This window comes from Littorina saxatilis, linkage group LG15, assembly GCF_037325665.1.
Source record: "Littorina saxatilis isolate snail1 linkage group LG15, US_GU_Lsax_2.0, whole genome shotgun sequence".
In the NCBI taxonomy this organism is placed as follows: Eukaryota; Metazoa; Mollusca; class Gastropoda; order Littorinimorpha; family Littorinidae; genus Littorina; species Littorina saxatilis.
The window spans coordinates 39,862,935-39,867,934 of NC_090259.1; the positions used below are offsets into that span (position 1 = coordinate 39,862,935).

At 39.5% G+C, this 5,000-nt stretch overlaps 1 protein-coding gene across 2 annotated transcripts in view; it reads right to left on the reverse strand.

The window, feature by feature from the left end:
* LOC138949303 (uncharacterized) overlaps positions 1–5,000 on the reverse strand; it is a 32,503-nt gene that overhangs the window by 2,789 nt on the left and 24,714 nt on the right. Inside the window, exons 1-2 of one of the 2 annotated variants that reach the window (XM_070321091.1) lie at positions 3,197–3,343; positions 1–643 (exon numbers count right to left, since the gene is read on the reverse strand). The exon at positions 1–643 is cut by the window's left edge and continues 2,789 nt beyond it. The gene's annotated coding sequence lies outside the window, so the exon portion shown is untranslated. Of the gene's footprint in view, positions 644–3,196; positions 3,344–5,000 lie in introns of those variants that run through there. The other variant, XM_070321090.1, reaches the window with a different exon arrangement.

Genomic DNA, 5,000 nt, shown 5'->3' on the forward strand with positions numbered 1-5,000 from the left:
TACTCAACGAAGCTTACTGCACGAAGCTTTAACTCTGATTTTGTTTGGTTAAAAGACTTCGCGAAGTTAACTTCGGGCTCAGTCAAGGACAGCCTCAATGACGGTGACACCTTCCCTACTGGACTGTCCGGGACTTGCGATCAAAGACCTGGCCTGCTGACACGCCGATGAGGGAAAAGCTCTTTAGACCTTTGGGCCGCCTGGGTAGGATGACCTCGTCAGCCAGGTTAGAGCAGTCAGCCTAGGAGAAGACCACTTCGAAATCAAAACAAGGGCAGGAGAGGCTCGACATACCTGGAGTGATCGAAGCTCTACCATAACCAAGGAGAACTGTTGAGGCCCAACGTAGTCCTCCGAAGACGGAATGCATCAGCCTTTTGGCGAGGAGCAAACCGGATGTATGCGCACCTTATGATCGATGTCTGTGTCAGTCACTTCATAATTCTAGATCCTCGATCCAGCGTACTGCGCGATTCGCTAGGGTCTCTGGGATTGATGATGTCTGAGTAAACGACGACAAGTAAGAAGATGACGATGACGATGATATAAGGGAAATGAGGGATAGGACATTCGTTTTTTTCTCCGCTTTCAGGGTCTGTGCAGTCGTGTCCTCTTCTGGCTGTGAGGTTTCCTGCGATTTTCCCTGGAAACATACAACACAATCAATTTATGATAAGCCTACAGTGCAACCCCCCTTGTACGACCTTCACAAATCTAAGAGAACCAGGTCTTAAAAGAGAGGGAGACTTAAAAGAGAGGGAGACTTAAAAGAGAGGGAGGCTTAAAAGAGAGGGAGAATTAAAAGAGAGGGAGGCTTAAAAGAGAGGGAGACTTAAAAGAGAGGAAGACTTAAAAGAGAGGGAGACTTAAAAGAGAGGGAGACTTAAAAGAGAGGGAGACTTAAAAGAGAGGGAGGCTTAAAAGAGAGGGAGAATTAAAAGAGAGGGAGGCTTAAAAGAGAGGGAGACTTAAACAATAAACACAAGATCAAAGAAATAAGCAGTAATGAACAGCATATAAGTGCACGCAATCAAACCTTATGGAATAATACAAATATAAGGTACAGGAAGCAAACGCTATACATGAATGACTGGATAAAGGCTAAAATATGCGTTGTTAAAGATGTTTTTAACGATAACGACATGTGCTCTTTTGAAGAAATATGTGATCGAACTGGATATAAACAGTCTCGCCTATTTGAATATAATGCAATACATACTGCCATTAAAGCTCTATTATTGCGTGATACGGGTCAGGCCCGTTCTGATCATATGCCATTTATACAATTATCTCCACGCCAAATTCGCCTAAAGATGTTAAACTATGAGATAAAGGAGCCAAGCTCAGCTGGATTTTGGTCGAACAAATTAAATATTACATTAGAAGATAAACACTGGAAATTAGCTAACGAATGCTCGACAGAAACCCGTCTTCGTCTACTGCATTGGAAAATTTTACACAATATATATCCCACCAATATTTTGCTACATAAGATGGGAATTCGTCAAACAAATCTTTGTCAGTATTGTAACGAAACCGACTTCATCGAGCACTTTTTTTGGCAGTGTAGAGCAGTGCAACCAATATGGCAGGAATGTCAAGGGTACATATTTAAATGTACAGGCAAAAATATAAAGTTAAGATGCGAAGAGGCTCTTTTGGGGTATTTCACACGTGATATCCCCAGAGAGAAAACCTTCATAATTAATCACCTTATATTGATATCGAAAATGTGCATAAGCCAGGTTAAGTACGGAAATCCAAAAACTAACATGAAGGTCTTATTTCAGAACCAAGCTCGACTTCGAAATTTCTAGTAAAATTGAACTGTGTATAAGAATATAGATAACTAGTGGTATAGTGCTGTTAATGTAAAGTTATTTATATATGCGCTGTATGATGCTGTGACGCTCAGAAAGTTAAAACGAAGAGTGGTACAGAAAAGCGGGCTATCCTTCTCAGCGCAACTACTACCCCGCTCTTCTTGTCAATTTCACTGCCTTTGTCATGAGCGGTGGACTGACGATGCTACGAGTAAACGGTCTTGCTGAAAAATTGCATTGCGTTCAGTTTCATTCTGTGAGTTCGACAGCTTGACTAAATGTTGTATTTTCGCCTTACGCGACTTGTTTTTCTTCTTATTAACATGTCCCCGGGTAAGGTAGTCGGGGGGGGGGGGGGGGAGTGGATTAGTGGTCGGTATCGGAACCCATGTACACACACCCCCTTACCCTGGGTTCAGCCCTGCGCTCGCTGACTACTTGCGCAAGAAGGTCAATTTGTAAGATTTCCTTCTTAAAATGGCCGCTGCGTGCAAATAGATAATTGTCTTGAAAAATTCTAAACCTAGAGAACGATCAAAGGGACAGAACTGTCCTGTCTTTGTTTAAATACCGGAAAATACCGTAGTAAGTAACTAAATGTGGCCGCGGGTTTGAGGGCATGGATGATTTTGATGTTATCCGTTTCTTGTCGTCCGAAAAGGGTATTCTCTGCATCCTTTCTGTCTACCAGGATGACGCATCTCTCCTTCTCATCACCCCCCCCTCCCTCCTTACTCTCTTTCTCTCTCTCTCTCTCTCTCTCTCTCTCTCTCTCTCTCTCTCTCTCTTTTTTTTGTTTTTTGACCTTTACAAATCAAATCTTTCTTATTCTGGCGCCTTATTGTGGAACTCCATTCCTGATTTAATTAAAACGCAATTCAGTGAAACTTCCTTCAAAGAAATGTATATGCTGTTTTTCTTGGAAACAAGTAAATAATTATGTGATAATATTACATCATTGCTTGATATTCATAATGCATTTTGAAATGTCTTTTTAATTGTTTGACATGTTAATTATATACATTGTATTGTAATTAACTTAACTTCTATTTCTTCTTGTTATTAATAGAGTTACCCTCAATGGGCGAGGGCCGGACGAAAAAAAGCATGTATACTTTGCTTATTCTGTTACCCTCGATAAATAAATAAAGTTCAAAGTTCTCTCTTTCTTTCTCTCTCTCTCTCTCTCTCTCTCTCTCTCTCTCTCTCTCTCTCTCTCTCTCTCTCTCTCTCTCTCTCTCTATCTCTCTCTCTCTCTCTATATACTGAATTCATCAACTGTAAAACTTCGTCGAATGATTTTGTCAAAAGTGGTGTGCCTCAAGGGTCTGTATTAGGACCTATATTGTTCTGTATTTATATAAATGATTTACCTCTTCATGTGTCAGATGAGAAAGTAAAATGTGAGTTCTTTGCGGATGATTCATCAATCCACACCAGTCAGAAGTCTTTGGTAGCCGTCAACCAATCTCTTCAAAAAAGTATAGATGAGATGACAGAATGGTGCACCACTAATGCAATGGTTATTCACCCTGTTAAGACGAAAAGTATGGTGATTACAACTAGACAAAAACACCAATTAAAACCCTTACAACTTCAACTGTCAATTGATTCAACTCAAGTGCAACAAGTTAAAGAGCATAAATTATTAGGGGTTACCGTTGATCAAGAATTGAAATGGCAAACTCACTTGAGTAAAATTTGCAAATTAGTATCTAAAAATTTGTACTTATTGTCTAAATTAAGACATTATGCCGATGTGGAAGCACTCAAGTTGTTTTATTACGCTCACATAATGCCCCATATCAACTTTGCTTCAACACTTTGGGATAACTGCAGTGATGTTCATCTCAAACGACTCAATTCTCTTCATCGCCGTGCTGCAAAACTAATTCTGCATGAGTCAAATAAGCCAACAGATGATAAATTAAAGCTCCTTAATTTCCTTCCCTTGAAAGATCAGTTGACGCTAAACAAGGCTGTCTTTATGTACAAAGTAATTAACAATAATGTTCCTGGATATTTAAAATCACATTTCAGACATGCCACAAAAAGATATGGGTCCCAGAACCTGATTCCCCCCATCCCTCGTCTAGACTTGTATAAGTCAAGTTTAGCCTTCTCAGGAGCGTCTCTATGGAATTCCATACCCCTACCCCTCCGAAATGCCTCTTCTGTGAAAACGTTTAGGCGCCAGTTTCATTCCCGCTTAATGGGTAAATAGAACACTTTTCATGTCTGATATTTTAGTGCTTTTTACATTTAGTCAAGTTATGTTTGTATTTTGATTTGTTCTTTATGTGTATGTATTGATAATGATAAACATGCGAATGATTGGGACAATTCCTCCCCACATTTGTTTTCTCCCTTTTGTTATTAGTTGTTTTGGATGTTTATATGCAATGCATTATTGCAACTATGCTGCAATTTCCAAACTATATTGTTTTTCCCATTTTTGAATGTGTATACAAAACCATAACCCTTTTCTTATTACTATTTACATTATGTACGTCTGTAAGTAGAGGTTACACGCCGAGTCTCAGTGATTATCAAAAATAATGGTCGAAGTTAGCGGATCATGAAAAATGCGAGCTTTAGCGAGCTTTTTCATGACCGCGAACTGAGACCATTATTTTTTATAATCACTGAGACGAGGTGTGTAACCTCTTTATTCCTCCTTTCTTCAGTTATTCAAAGAAAAGAGGAGTTTTTTTGCGAAAGTTTGATCGAATCCTATTCTCTCAACCAGTCAACCTGCGCAGGCGATCGATTAATGCGCGGTTGTATAGTTCCGTGCAAATCATTCCATTCTGTTAACACTTCTTGTCAGTTTTCCTATTTTGGGCTAAAATCAAGTACACAGATATGCTGTTATTCTGCTGTGGCGGCAAAGGCAGATATTGTGTGTTCTGTATATGTTTTGGTATCGCTTAGAATAATGTTTTTTCGTCAAATGGGACTAGCAGACGAACTTTTGCACCCGTGTTCCAACGTTAAAAACTGTATGAAGTTCAGTTTTCTGGGGAAAATAGTGTATGAAACCCCTTTATGTTGTTTAAATTGATGAGATGTGTGCATTTGGTTGCGTGTGATCTGTTTATTAAATGAAATATTGTTGAAAACTGACCGTCGAATTGCAGTCTGTTGTCGAAGGAACTGAGTGAAAAGAAGGGGAAC